The sequence below is a fragment of the Balaenoptera borealis genome (genome assembly GCF_965194805.1).
Source record: "Balaenoptera borealis genome assembly, chromosome: 14".
Lineage (NCBI taxonomy): Eukaryota > Metazoa > Chordata > Mammalia > Artiodactyla > Balaenopteridae > Balaenoptera > Balaenoptera borealis.
Window position 1 is genome coordinate 3,992,476 of NC_138875.1, and position 16,064 is coordinate 4,008,539.

The 16,064-nt window shown below is 41.5% G+C and overlaps 2 protein-coding genes across 9 annotated transcripts in view; both read right to left on the reverse strand.

Annotated features, from left to right (window-relative positions):
* ZNF407 (zinc finger protein 407) overlaps window positions 1–16,064 on the reverse strand; it is a 517,289-nt gene that overhangs the window by 501,131 nt on the left and 94 nt on the right. The gene's annotated exons all lie outside the window — the stretch shown is intronic.
* The window catches only part of CNDP1 (carnosine dipeptidase 1), a 45,783-nt gene continuing 33,981 nt past the window's right edge, over window positions 4,263–16,064 (reverse strand). For 3 of the 4 annotated variants that reach the window (XM_082353382.1, XM_082353380.1, XM_082353383.1), the window contains one exon: window positions 4,263–4,826. The gene's annotated coding sequence lies outside the window, so the exon portion shown is untranslated. Of the gene's footprint in view, window positions 4,882–16,064 lie in introns of all 4 variants that reach the window. The other variant, XM_082353381.1, reaches the window with a different exon arrangement.

Consider the following 16,064-nt stretch of genomic DNA (forward strand, 5'->3'; position numbering starts at 1 on the left):
AAGCTACACAGGAGGAGGTCAATAAATGTTAAGTGAAGTATACTCCGAAATGCATATCGAGGGCAGAATTCCTATCAAACTTCTGTAAGATTTTAGAACTTAAGAAACTGACATTTACATTGATGCCTCTCCCACTATCAAAATCAGATCTGATATAGCTTACAGTGAAAAAGTGGTGTAATGAAATCAAGAGTTATTAAAGAGATGAGGCGGAATTTTAAATTTAGATCTATATGGAATAAAAGAAAAGTCTTAATATTTCTGAAAGACCTGCTCATTTTGGAGGAGGCTTTTCCTTCTTATAGGCCCCCAGATTCACTGATAGCAAGCGACCTGCCTCAGAGCTAACGGTAGCCATGAGTTCCTTTCCAGCTAGAGTCGGGTTGGTAGCAGCCTACAACCTAACATTCCCCAAACCTGAGAAGGCGGCCCATGCAGTAAACGCATGAACAGCCACAGGTCGTCGGGGCTGAACAGGCCGCAATCCTGGCCCCCAGGCGGCGTAACTCCCCCACCTTCCCCTGGCAGGAGGCATCCAAGCTCAGGAGATGCAGGGGTCTCCGGCCACAGGACCTGTACCTGGTCAAGCTTCACCTCCAAAGCATCTCACGTGCCATGTCCAGCTTAATCCTAAAAAGAACCTTCCCCAGCCAGTCCAAGGACACACTGAAGACAAGCAGGCTAGAACTATGTGCTCCTAAGCCCAAATGGTCAGAGTAAAGTAAAACTATCAGACGGAGAAAAAAAATTCTCACTCAAGTCAGAATAGAATATTGTTTCTATTCCAGGGGTACCCATGGTCTATCTCAAATATCCAATTTGATTCTGTGTGCAAGTTAAAAATTAGAATATTTCTTTAGTGCCTAAGTGAGAGCTAAAACAATCACTAAAAAGTCATACTAAAAGGGATCAAACCATGGTAACCAAAACAGAATAAGTAAATCGTCATCCCTTCATCAAAGATTGCCACCTTTCCAACACTACTTGTGAAGATGTATTAATACCAATAAAAAACAACAAATCACAGGACAAAAATATACTGTAAAGTTAGCTCAGCCTTCTTACCTGGCTATTTCTTTTTTAAAAATCTTCCTACACTTCAAGTACTATTTTCCAAATATGTTAATTGATCCCATAATAAAGTTAATTTTATGACTATCTTATATCAACCATCTCTGACAAATGTACCTTTTATGGTATTTAATATATCTCCTTTCAAAAAGTATTTTTAAAATCAACTTTTTGCTAGTATTTCTAATTGTTTTGATTTTTTTTAAGAAAGGAAATTCTTACTGGAATAGAAAAATAATAAAAGGAATGAAGATTCTATGAGTAAAGTAGAAAATGAAAAAATTCAATGCCATTAAAAGCAGACACATAGGATCGTTTGTATCTTATGCCATATGAAAAGGTTGTTTTATTATCAGTGTAACTAATCACAATGAAACCATCTCTTACAACTAAAGACATTATAATGAATTTTCTTTACAGCTACAGAGAAATGGGATTTGCTGTTTCACATCAAATAGAACAGGCTGTATAAATTCTTCCTATTTATTGTAAAACATAATTTCATCTATAAAATCAGTCATGAAATGTTAAAACTGAAACAACAGAATTTATATCCTTTACTTAATTTAGTTTAAACAGTCTATTCACTAAAAGGGGGCGGGAGGTACATGTGATAGAGCCCCTGCTTTCTCATTAAGTGTTTCCATTAGACCCTTTATTTTCAAGAATTTATAATGCAGCCATAAAAAAAAAGCATTCCATAGTAAAAGTTAGTATACTTTCCTTAAATTTTCCTTTCATCTTTTTCAAAAGGCAAGAAAATGAAGCACAAAGCATATGAATGCTGAGGAAGGGAAGAGAACGAGGAGAAAAAAATTTAAAAAACACAATGCATTTACACTGCAAATGTTAAACACTAGTGAAAAGGAACATTCGTATACAAGTAAGGAGGCCCAACTATTCTAACAATACACTGCAGGACACATGGCAAACAGTTAACTTTTCTGAGCCTCAGTTTCCTCATTTGCAAAGTGAGAGAGAAGGACTAAGATTTCTAAATTCCATGAGAAAATCCCTCACTCACAATAAAAAAAATGTTGAACACTCAACCAGTAGAAAAAAGAATGGATCTGTTTTTCATTCCAGCAGGAATAATACGAAGAAAAAGGCTATTTCCAAAACGTAAAAATGGAGGAAAAATAACAAAAAAACAGCTAAAGACACGTTCCACACTGTTCTTGCTTAAACAGATTCCTCAGGTCCACTGAAGAGATGGATTAATACCATGGCTAATCAAAGAACAGCAAGGAAAACAGACTAAAACTACTAACTTTGGAAGAAATCTGGAAAACACTGTAATTCCAAATGTCGATAAGCTAACACATGATATAAAACTATCAAGCTTCAAGATTTTTGGAATATAAATTATTAGGTATCAAAGATATGAATGTTAAGAAAGTATATTTAGAAAAGAGAAAACTTCAGTATTAAATTTTAAAAATGGATATAGTTCTAACCAAGTCCAATTATCTAATAAGGTTAATAGTTTTTATTTTCCTCTGGGTGATGAAATTATAGGTAATTTTTTCTTCTTCTTCCTGGCTTTTTCCTATACTCTTTCCTAAATATATTACTTTGGGGGGGAGGAAACTAAAGGGGAAGCTTAAAAAAAGTCTCTACACATGGTAAGTAACGGAAAATGATAACTCCTCTCAAGAAGGGAAGAGCAAGCCCTCAGGTAGAAATACATTTATGATTGTGGTTCTAAGAATAAACTGAGAATCAAAATCTTACAAATAAAAGTAAATTTAAGGGGTGACTTGTAAAAGTCGGAGATGTTTGGGGTCTAATTTTGGTCAAACACCCAGGGACACCAAGAAATATCCCTACGGCCATCAGAGCACCCACTAAACTCAAGAGAGGAGGAGGAAGACCAATAACAAGCACAGTTATACATATACATATATCCCCATATCCCCTCCCTCCCACCCTCCCTATCCCACCCCTCTAGGTGGTCACAAAGCACAGAGCTGATCTCCCTGTGCTATGCAGTTGCTTCCCACTAGCTATCTATTTTACGTTTAGTAGTGTATATATGTCCACGCCACTCTCTCACTTTGTCACAGCTTACCTTTCCCCCTCCCCATATCCTCAAGTCCATTCTCTAGTAGGTCTGTGTCTTTATTCCCGTCTTGCCACTAGGTTCTTCATGACTTCTTTTTTCCCTTAGATTCCATATATATGTGTTAGCATACTGTATTTGTTTTTCTCTTTCTGACTTACTTCACTCTGTATGACAGACTCTAACTCCATCCACCTCAGTACAAATAACTCCATTTCGTTTCTTTTTATGGCTGAGCAATATTCCATTGTATATATGTGCCACATCTTCTTCTTTATCCATTCATCAGATGATGGACACTTAGGTTGCTTCCATGTCCTGGCTATTGTAAATAGAGCTGCAATGAACATTGTGGTACATGACTCTTTTTGAATTATGGTTTTCTCAGGGTATATGCCCAGTAGCTGGCACCCACATCTCAGCCTCCGATACCTCCTCACTAAACAGAACCCAGCTCCTCAAGGAATGGCAGATTCTAGGCCGGGGGCAGGGTCAGTACACCATGAGCCTGGAGCATCTTATCATGTCACGAAGTGGGGAGAAATGTTTTTAGAAAATGTTGGGACAAAGACACAGGAGTCAGCTTGAAGAGGTGCCTACTGACTAAATCTGGGACAACGTGAGCGCCACAATCGTTAGTGCCAGTAAACCATTAAAAGCAGGTATGAAGAAGTCCATACTGATGGCTGGGAGAGAGACAGAGAGACTGATTAGACAGACAAATGGATGGGCTGACAGGGCAAAGGTTACAGCAGAATGCTGAGGGCCAACTGGTAAATGTGGAGGGAGTGAGGGGATAGAAAATCATACTGACAGAGACCGTATCGGGCAAGAACTATCAATGGATGCCAATTCTAGGGGGGCAATTGTGATGTGCAAAATGTTTGAATGGCATTAAACCGTCTCCCTACAAACTGCTTATTTGCTGCAAGGGAAGAAAAAAAATTCAGTAATTATACGGTGGATAACTCAGCTACTCCTTGCCAGGGGGGATCAAATTAACATCCTCAATGAAGGCGGACATGGGATACCTGCAGATATAACACCCTGAGGAGGGGAGGACACCTGTGCATCACTGCAGCTGAGAATGCCGAACCTGCAGCTAATTAAGAGGAAACAGCACACAACACAGAGTGAGGAATGTTTTATTTGAAGACAAAAAAAAAATGTGGGGAGGACTGCATTCTTCACAAATGTCAATGTCATAAAAGACAAAGACAGACTATGGAAATGTTCCAGATTAAAGGAGGCTAAGGAGACATGACAACTAAACGTGCTATGTGTTCTCAGACTGGATCCTATGGTGGCAGGAAAACGTGCCACTAAGGGCATGCTAGGTCAGCTGACCAAAAGTACTGTGATGGTTAACTGTATGTGTGGGGCTAAGGCATGCACAGACAGCCGGTAAAATATTATTTCCGGGTCCATCTGTGAGGGCGTTTCCGGAAGGGATAAGCATTTGAACGGTAGACTGAATAAAAAAGATCCACCCTCACCAGTGTGGGTTGGCAACACCCAATTTGTTGAGGGCCTGAATAGAACAAGACGGTGGAGAGGTGGAGGAAGGTCAAATTTGCTGTTTTCCCTTGAGTTGGGACGTCCACTTTCTCCTGCCCTCAGACATCAGCATTCCCGGTTTTTGAGCCATCAAACTCAGACTGAATTATATCACCAGCTTTCCTGTTTCTCGAGCCTGCAGCAAGAAGAATGTGGGACTTCTAGGCCTCCATATCCACATTAGCCAACTCCTATAAAAAAAAAAATCCCCTCTTACATATATTTGTATACATCCTATTGATTCTCTAGAGAATCCTGACTGATACAGATTTTGATACTGAGAGTGGTTCTAGAGGAATAGGATTTTCCCTTGAATTGGAACTGAGGTTTCTGGAATTGGCTCTCTAATGTGATGAGATTTAAGGATGCTAATGACTCTTTCCAGTAGCAAAGAGAGTACTGATAACAGTCTATAGTGTGAATAGGAAAACACTGTACCCACAGTCCCACTAGACATAGCTGGTCTGCTAGTTTCCAGGTGACTGCATTTACTTCTACTAGAATGTTATGGGGAGTTCCCTGGTGGTCCAGCAGTTAGGATTTGGCAGTTTCACTGCCCTGGCCCAGGTTCAATCCCTGGTTGGGGAACTGAGATCCCGCAAGCCGCTCAGTGTGGCAATCAATCAATCAATCAGTAAGAATGTTATGGATTAAGCACTGAAGACACTAAAATAGTATTCATCATGTGAACAGTATTTCCCAAGTATGACAGAAATACACTACAGGCATTTAAAATAAAGTTACGTACCACAAGTAAGGACTTTTAAATAAGTGTGTATTATTAGCATGAATATTAGGGGAAAAAAATAACATACCAACCTATGACTCCACATACATTACTTCTTATGACAAGGCTAAATTTAAAAAATAAAAAGTGAGGTAAAATACTGTGGAGTAAAATATAGCAAAAACAATGAAGGAATAAATAAATGACTAAAGTGTGGAAAACTCTACATTCATACCTTATTTATTTACTAATTTTTTGTATAAATTCTAAGAAGTCAATAAAAATAGATAAGGATTCTCAGCTCTAAATTCGTCTGTAGATAAGAGTGTTCTGAAAATCCCTCCCTTCCCCATGGCAGGCAACCTTTCATAGCTGGCATCACAAGTCTTCACTTATTAATTTTCACACAAGTACTGGCTACCTCAGACTATACCTTTAAGAAAACACTGCGGCCTAATAAAATGTCCTAACTCTGTAACATTACGCTTCTGCAGCCTGAGGAATAGATAAGAGAATTATATATGTGGAGAAGAAAAACTGCAGAATACTAATCTTCTACATATTCATAAACTGCCTTTCCTTCAGATGTGGGTACAGTGGCTAGACTCACCCTAACAAGAAGTTAATGCCCTAATTCCATAACTGCTATAGTAAGTGGACTTGAAAATGGCTCAGACACAACACAAGCTCCTGTCTCACTCCTGCAAACTCCCAAGGCAGGTGTCCCAGGCCTGCAGGCAGTCGGCTCCCAGCTGACTCAGGAATCCCGGCTCTTTCCAACCTGATGCTCTGACTCACAGCTTCCTCATTCTCTGCGTCCAGCTGACAGAACACGACAGCAAGCATGAAAGAGGCAGGGCATTTGCTTCTTTAAAAGTCTTGGCTCAAAAGTGGCACCTACCACTTCCACTCATTCCTGCTTCGCTGCAAGGAAATCTGAAAAATGTCACCTAGAGTTGTGCAACCGTCCCTTGTGGAAGGGAAGAACTGATTTAGGTGGACAGCTAGCCATCTCTGCCACACACCAATCCAAAAATTATCACACTACTTGTCAGTCTACCATTAATGAAGGCTTTTAATCTTTATAAGACTTACCAAGACCTGTTTTGAGAAATGCAACTGCCCCTGGAAGAGCATACTAAGAGCTACCACTTCCACATTTGTAAAACAAGGGAATTATAGACAATATCAGTCATTTGACAAATTTAGCTAATCATCAAAACATGAATCCCTTGGACCTACACGTGGACAGATTCCGATTAAGAAAGTCTGGGGTGGGGACAAAAGCCTGTAGTTCTAAAGAGCTCCCTGTTTGATTCTGATGAGCCAGATTTGGGACGCACTGGATAAAAGTCCCTCCTAACCTCAAAAAGAACCAATATATACTTAACATACATTTACCAGACAGAGGTGAGGTGCAGAGGAGGAGAGGGAAAAAAGGGGGAGGAAGAAAGGTGAATCAGGAAGGAGAAAAATGTACTGCACTAAACAGGGCCATCACACCAGATTCCGAACTCATTTGCCTATATAACAACTGGCCACACAACAGTATTCTGAGTGTGACTTTCAGCAAACACTGTCTCAATCTACCACCCTGAAACTCTAGGGTTTTAAACACTACCCCTACAGGAAACCAGATTATGGACCCTGAAGATTCTTAATGAAAATCGTTTGATCTCATTTTCTGAAAGACTATAATTTCTACTACCACTTTGTGAATGATCTAAATTTTCTAGGCTATTTTTAAACGTACATTACACCTTAGTTTAAATTCTAACAGTTTTATAATTTTATGCACTCGTATAACTGTGATTCCCCATTCTATAATAATTGATCCAATAATTATATATCAAATTTTGATCCCTAATTCACAATAATTCACAAATGAATTGTACCCTTGGAAAGAAGTGGTTTGTTGCTTGTTCTAGGTTTAAAACACAACTTTTCCATTACATTTAGTAACTGACAAGCAAGCTAGGCTTTGGTTACATTGGATGATGTAACCTGGTACTACTCCAACTGTGTTAAGCAATATCTTTTCCCAAGGAGGCTTCTTATTACCTTACTTGTTTTTATTTAAAACTATTTTATTTTTTAATAAAAAGTTAAAAGTACAGCATATAAGAGAAAACAAAAGTATGAACATCAAACACATTGAAAAACACTGAGAACTAAGACTGAGATTATCTAGCTTTAGCAAAATACAGCTGAAACTAGAAGAGCTGAAGTACCTAAAACCCATTTGAAGAAGCCTACTTTCTACATTTGCCCATCAGGGATCTGCGACAAGCACTATATGTGTCTGAAATGCAGACATCCTGCTATGGAAGGACTCTCACGGGCTGTCAGCTTCTTAGTGAGGGGCTGGCTCTGTTAGAAAGTATGACATTACATAATTACAAATGCTTGACAGTTCTGCTTTAGACAAATTTAGCACTCCGAATATCAAACAAAAATAGTACAACTATTTGGTTCCATAGGACGTGTAACTTGACTTAGGGCTTCTGTAACCATCTTTTTATTTTTCCTATACTTGCTCATTTCAAGGAGCGACTGTCATACCACGATGGCTTAAAAAGGTTTACGGCATAAGTAATGTTTATTTAAAAATAGTCCTCGTAATATGGGATACATATGATACTCCAAAAAATTTTATCAAAGGCTAGGAAAAAAAAAAATAGGCAAAATAGGCAAAGGTAGATTTCCCAAAAGTGACTTTTTTAGCAGCCTAAGCAAAGAAGTATGATTTCCTAAATCCTATGGCACGATACTACCACTTCCTAATGAACTGGAAGATGCAATCCTCAGAACTAACAACAAAATACAATTACTTTTTCTGCTTTCTAGACTTGCCATTTACTAGAATAATAAAGTCATGTACACTGGTTTAAAAACAAACCTAGCAAAATCAAGTAACTTGGAAAATGGGGGTGAATACACCCTTCACCAGTCCTGCTCTCTACTCCCATTCCTACTTGGACTTTGCCTTTTTTTCTGTAACTCACAACACTCTGGGACACAACTCTGCTTTGTCTACGACTGTCTTCCTCTGACCTTCTCTGACAGAGTCAGAGACTTCCTCCACCTCTTCCCCCTGTGTGCCCACAGGACCTCCCCACCTCTGTGACACGGGGCGGTAGTGACCTGACCCCCCCACCCCGGGTTCACTGGGTGGCTCCATCCTCAGCTAATGAGTGTGCGTGCAGAGTGAGCGCCCAGCAAGCGTTCACACTCCTCGCCCTCGAAACCAGTCTCCTCCCTGGTACCTCTACTCCGGAGAGCACTGTCACACCACAGTCCAACAAGAATGTATCTTGACCACCGTCACCCCCAACATTATTTTTTTCATACAAACTGAATAGTCCCTGTGTAGATGGACACTGCAAAAAAGAAAATTTGTTTTTAAAATATTTGGTAGATATAAAAATAATTTTAATGTGTACAAAGATATTAAGCATAATATAACAAAAACCTGAGTACAGATCACAGTTTAAGAAAATTAAATTCTTGTCTTTGAAGTCCCTCTTGGTGTGCCTATCACCTTCCCTCTTGTTACACAGCTACCCACTAACTTGTATTTTCTGTTTATAATTTACCTATTTTCTTTACTACTTTGCCATACCTGTATTCCTAACAATACGCAATTGTTTTGCATGTTTCTAAACTTAAAAAAGAAAAAGGGAAAAATACTAGATGCATTCTTCTGCAAGTAGCTTTTTTTCCCTCAAGTTAATGTTCCTGATACTTATCCTTGGTGATGCATGTGCCTGAAGTCCATTGGGTTTCACAATTGCACAGTACTTCACTACAGGAATATAGTACAATTTATTCATTCTCCTGTGATGGGCGTGGCTTCCAAGGTTTGTCTTTTACAAACAGTGCAAGGGTGAGCATTCCTGTACATGTCTCCAGTCATTCATGGACCCGAGTTTCTCTGGGGCAGTGGTGTGCCCATTTTAGCATGCATCAAATCACCTGGAGGGCTTGCTAAAACAGAAAGCTGGCCATCCCCAAGGTTTCTGATTCAGTAGGTCTAGGGTGGGGCCCCAAAATGTGCGTTTCTAACAACTTCCCAGGAGATGATGGGAACACAACGCAGAAGCAACACTCTAGGATAAAGACATAGGAGTAGAATTACTGGGTCAAAGGGTACACGCCTCTTTAACTTTACTAGTTAATTCCAAAGTTATTGTACCAATGTACACTCCCTCTTAGCATTCACTAGAATGCTTCCTACCCTCCTGAACAGCAGATATCGTCAGATTTTTACACTGTTGCCAAATTAGCATGTATGAAACTATATACCATGTTGGTCCTAATTTGCAGTTCTCTAATTACTGATGAAGTTGAGAATCTCTGCATTCAGGTTTCCTCTTCTGTGAAATGCCTATTCAGGTCCTTTGCCCATTTGCCTATTGTTCTTATAGATTTGCAGCTGTTCACCTTTCTGGACACTAAACTTTTATCAGTAATATGTACTAAAAGATCTATTCTCACTTGTGACTTGTCTGTTCACTTTCTTGATGGTTTCTTTTAATAAACAAAAGTTGTCAATATCAAGGTTGTCAAACACATCAATCCTTTCTTTTATGGTTTGCACCTTCTATAATTTAAGAACCTTTTCCCTCTAACAGAGTAATACAACTATTGCCCTACATTGTCTTCTAAAAGTTTCATAGTTTTGCCTTCTACATATAAGCCTTTAATTGACCTGTAGTTGATTTTGGTGAATGATGTGAATTAGAAACATATCCCACTGCTAAGAAGTTTCCTGTTTGGTAAGGGCCACAGATACAGCCAACAATAACTATACACAATAAGTGCCCCAAGTGAGATATTGGTTAGATGTTAATCACTGTTTTGTTGAGGTTTATTCTGCTCTCTCATTGAGGAAAACAAAAAACTGGAAATTTTCAACATGAAAACTTGGAAAGTTTTAGCAAATTAGTCAGAATATGATCCCCACTCACCACACTCCAAGAAGCATCTTTAAAAAATACCAAAAAAATGTTGGATTATTCTTAAAAAAAAAAAAAAGCATTGGGGAAAGTGTGGGAAAATGTGCATTCTCAATAGTACTGGTTAGGATATAAATCTATACAACCTTTCAAGAGGGTAATTTTACAATTTATATATCAGAAACCTTAAAATGTGTATCTTCTTTGAGCTATCAGTGACTCTTTACAGAATTTACCTTAAAGAAATAACCAGACAAAATATGTGTTTAAGGATATGCACCAAGGAACTCTTTACACGAGAAAAAACTGGGAACAAGCTAATATCCAGCAATGAGGTACCAGTTAAAGATGAAGCCGCCATGGCACATCCATAGACTGGCATACTGTGCAGATTACAGAGCTGTACTGACAGGGGGAAATGGTCACAGTATTCCAGTAGCTTATAAAAACACTTAACAAGATGCACATACAACATTCATTTACTCATAAATATTTATTGAGTGCCTCTATGTGCTAGGTACCAAGCAAGTTCCTGAGTAAACAGAAAGAGGGATCTGTCCCCTGCCTCCAGGGAGCTTACAGGCACTGAGAGGAGACAAACCAGGTATGTATCCTCCAACTGACTCAGGTTACGATATTAAAGGCACACGCATTTCGGAAATAGAGATAATTTATATGTGTAATATAGCCAGCAATTCCATTAGCAAGGAAAGCACATGCCCCAGCTCCATGGGCTGGCAAGTGGGTAAGCAGTGGGATACCAGGAGCAACTGCCTCGTGATGAACTGAAGTGCATCCATCTTCTAAATGCTCCAGGGAGAATTCTTAAGAAATGCAGCACAATTATGGAAAGTCGTGCACTGGAAGACACATGTGAGACAGGTCACAGAACCAAAGCAAAACAATCGGACAAACAGCTTCCACTGTTGCCAATTCAAGATGAATACTGCCCGAGATCAAGTACAAGTTCTTGAGCAAATAACTGTTCTTCCAGCAGTGAAACCTCTACCCTTTCCAGCTATGTTTGAGTCCAACAAATAGTACTGAAGCCTCCCAAGATAAGAAGTATTCCACAGTTAGGGTCAGGTTCAAAGGATTCTGATATTAGATATTCACTTATTTTAAACTTTTGCACCAAAATCAGGCAAATTAGGAGGGTCATTAATTACAAAGAGAAAATGTTTAATCTTAGAGCACAGAAAGATGTCAGACACCACCTCAACCAAGAGGTCAAAGTTAATATTCACCACTGATAAAATATATCTACATCACGTGCATTCCAATACGATGCACTGAGGGCAAACTTCACCACTGTGGTATTCTTGCCAAAAATGCCTAACCCTCAATTTAATCCTGAAAGAACACGACGCAAATTCAAACCCACTAACATTCTACAACATAACTGACCAGTACTCCTCAGAAGTATCAAGGTCATGGAATATAAACCTAAAAGGAACTGTCACAGATTGGAAGAGACTACAGAGGCATGATAACTAAATGCAATGTGGGATACTGGGTTGGATGCTGAACCAGAAAAAGGACATCAGTGGTGAAACTCAAATCAAGTCTTTAGATTAATTGTATCAACTGCCCGGTTTTGGTAACTGCACTACAGTTACATAACGTGTTAACAAAGAGACCTGGTTAGAAGATATATAGAACTCTCTGGACTATTTTTGAAATTTTTTTGTAATTCCACAATTATTTCAAAGTAAAAAGTTTTTAAAAATCATTTAAGATGCAAGATAAAAAGGTATGGGGATCGCTCATTAACTCTAACATAAAAATATGCTAGCTACCTCCTCCAATAACTATGCTTTAAAAAAATCCCAATAATTGCAACTAAGGCGTAAACTGGAATAAATGGCAATTATTCAAGAAAAGCCCATGACTGGGATCATCTAGAGAGCAGAGTAACTTTCCAGGTAAACGACCTACCTTACTTTCCCCCTTACTCTTTTTTAATTTAATTCAACTTACATTTCTTCAACATCTATTACAGGCATGTAATCTGTGCTTGGGCCCGACAAGATTTTGATATGTAAGAAAAGAACATTTTAGTACACAAAACAACACAGAAAAGCATAGAAAAACAAAGCTGGAAGTAACTTTTACTCCCATACAACCTAGCAATCAACCTGGACACCCTTTTCAGTGTGAATGTTGGTAAGACTGGGGGCTCTCACAGCTCATGTGTAGCCCCTTCAGTAGTAAGTGGCTCTGACCACTAGAATTGTCTCCAAAAATTACCCTTGAATATGCCAAAATGACTCTGAGAAATACTCCATTTCCAGTCCTTATTTTTCATCTAATCATATGTTGTTTATGCGTTACTGTTTGTGATACAAAACTTAAAAACTTGATTCTCTGAGTACCAGGGAGAAGGTGAGGCGGGTAAAACCTGCGGAGGTTTACTTACTCTCCTCTTATGAGAGATCAAAGGCAACATCACGTGAGGCCAGGGCTCCCGAAGTGTGGCCTCAGAGGCCGCAGCTTCAACATCACCCAGGCACCAGTCAGAAGTGCAACTTCCCAGGCCCAGCACAGACCTGCTGAATCGGAGCCCCTGGGTGATGCCCGCATCTGTGTTTTCACAAGCCCCCCAGTGACTCTGATGCACCTTACATTTGAGAACTACTGATGCTTCCAAGAGCAGAAAGACTAGCCTATAAGTCAGGGTCCTGATTCTAATCCTTGTTCTGCCACTAATTTCTGAGACATGTTTGTCACTTAGCTTCTGGGGGGCTCAGCCTCCTCATCAGACAATGAGAGAATGAAAATAGATCACTGCCACGGTCCTTATGCCCTCTAAAATGGGACAACTCTATGAGGCCTAAAAGTGAAAAGAGAACCACAGCATTTCACATATTTCTCTTTCATCCAAATGAAACAATTAAAATTTCTCCCTTTCATCAACTGGTCTCTGAATCATATTTCTTATTATTTTAAATAAAACTGCGTTAACTTTGCTTTAGTGAAAGCCATATAAACTCTAATTTTACAGTTTCCTATTTAGTTCTGTATCAAGTCTATTTTGGAGGAATTCCACATAATAACAAAACTTCCAAGAAACCTACGCTACAGACTGAATTATAATTCCCGCCCCCAGCCCCCAGCCCAAATTCGTATGTTGAAGCCCTACTCCCCAATGTGCCAGTATTTAGAGACGGGGCCTCTGGAAGGTAGGTTTACCTGAGATCATGAGGGTGAGGCCCCCAAGATGGGATCAGTGTCCTCACAAGAGGAAGAGAGACCAGAGTTCTCTCGCTCTCTGCCATGTGACAACAGAGCAAGAAGGTGGCTATCCGCAAGCCAGGAAGATTCCCTCAGCAGGAATCGGCACCTCGATCTGGGACTTCTCAACCTCCAGAACTGTGATAAATAAATGTTTGTTGTTTCAGCTACCCAGGCTATGGTATTTTGTTATAGCAGCAAGAGCTGACTAAGACACTCACATGTCCCCTCTGGTGTGGGGATCTAACACGCCAAGTTACAGTGCAGAACTGTGCTCCGTGACCTCTCATAACGACTGTGATCGAACCACAGGAAGTATTCACAAGCAAGAAAATCAAAGAATTTTAAAATGTATAGATCTAGATATTTCCATTACTACACAGTTTTCATTTATCCTCCTGTTCATGGATTTATAAACTGGGATGCTTCTCGCAACCTGTGATACCTGTGAAACAAATCTCTTCTTAGAGGGGCTGTGAGAGAGGGAGGTGAATCAAACAGAAGAGTGTTTTATAAAAGAGAGTTCTCCTCTAATAAAACAAACCTAATTAGAATGAATGTTGGGGAAAATGTTCCATCAATCAAGTGAATACCCATTAACCCTTAAGATCTCCACTCAAATATATCCTGCAAGCTCTCACCACTCCTACCCCAGCAGTGATCATTTCCTCCGTGCTCCCGTATCTCCATTTCAGCACTTGGCAAAAGGCTTTACATTTGTTTATGTATCTGTCTCCGCCAACGGACCCTGAAATCATCTAGGGCAATATGTTACTCTCTCCTGCACTAAAATGGTGTCTGGCATGAAGCAGGAACCAGTGATTATTAAGTGGAGCCACTTTGCTTTGTTAAACACCAGTGGAACTCTGTCCTATCTTGCAGCTTTTGTGTAAATCTGAAATTATTCCAAAATCACAGGTTTTTTTTTTTTTAAAGGCACCAATAGCAACTGCGCTATCAGCAATCATCACAACTGTCTTACACATCATTTAAGAAGACATTAGCTACTACAGAGCCTTGCCTTGGCAGGTTTTGTTTGTTTGTTTATTTGGCTGCGCCGGGTCTTCGTTGCGGCACTAGGGATCATTCGTTGCGGCATGCCGGCTTCTTAGTTGCGGCTTGCCAGCTTCTTAGTTGCAGCATGCATGCGGGATCTAGTTCCCGGACCACGGATCGAACCCGGGGTCCCCTGCATTGGGAGTGCAGAGTCTTACCCACTGGACCACCAGGGAAGTCCCCGCCTTAAGTGTTTTCCAGACTTGACACTAGGAGTTAGTAATTTCACATGTAGCAAACTTGAAGAAGAATGAATAACAAACATTTGAGATTTGAATCCGGACGTTAACTTTGGTCAAGTTATTTAATCTGGGTCTCAGTTGGTGGAAAGGGGTTAATTCCTGCTCTACAAGACTGCTGTGCTAAATAAAGTATACAGAGTATATATCAAATGAGCTCTCCTAATGATGTTCTAGTCAACAGATAATCAGCGCCCTTCCCTGTACGGTGTTCCAGCTGGACTAACACCTCACCGCAGAACAGGTGCACACTGTAATTAGTTCCACGGGCACGAGCTGTAACGTTATATACCTCAGTCACCATTAGGGCTATGGTTACCTATAAAAAAAGAAATCCTACTCGTGTGTCCCTGGATGCCAGCCCTGCCAAGATATCCCACTCCAGAATTCTCCCTTGAAAATAAGCTATTCCCACCTCGACGCAGCCGACAGGGGTCAGCCGCTCCTGCCACCCGCCTCCACCAGACTGGTCCCCAGAAAGCGGACAAGCACACACAGGACGTGCCCGCTAGCTGGGAAGAGGGGTACCCGCTGCTCCAAAAAGTGGTGTGCGGCAGCCTGGGGTCTCCGTCCAGGGCGGAGCGGCTGAACCCGAGCGGCCAGGACCCACCCTTCCGGTCGTACTGCTCTCGGGCACCAGCGCTCCAGACCGCTGCCCGCCCGCCCGCCCGCCGGCCTGGCGTCCTTAACGGAAGCCGACGCTGGTGGCAGCGGCGCGGCTCCGGGAGACCGGGAGGGGGCGAGGGGGCGCGCGGGCAGGCGGGCAGCCGGAGGAAACCGACACGCGGCAGCTCGGCGTGTGCGTTTCACTCGGGGGAAGCCCGGCGGTAAGAAGCGCCCGACGGGCAGGGGCGCGCGGGATCGCCGCCTCCGCCCTGACAGCCAGGCCCGTGTGAGCCGGGCCGCGGGGCGAGCAGCGGCTGGCGGCGCGGAGTCCGGGCGACCGCGAGGCCGCGCGGGCGGCGGGCGTGTGTCGGGTGAGTCTGGGCGGCGTCGGGAGGGACCGGCGAGCGGGGAGGGGCGGAGGCGGGGGGAAGGGGGGAGGAGGAAGAGCGAAGGGCCCTGGCGGGGCTCCCGGCGCCCAGCCTCCCGGGCCCGGGCCCTCAAGCCACCGCCCCCAGACCCCGCGCTGACGCTGGACGGTCCCCGCCTCCAAACCC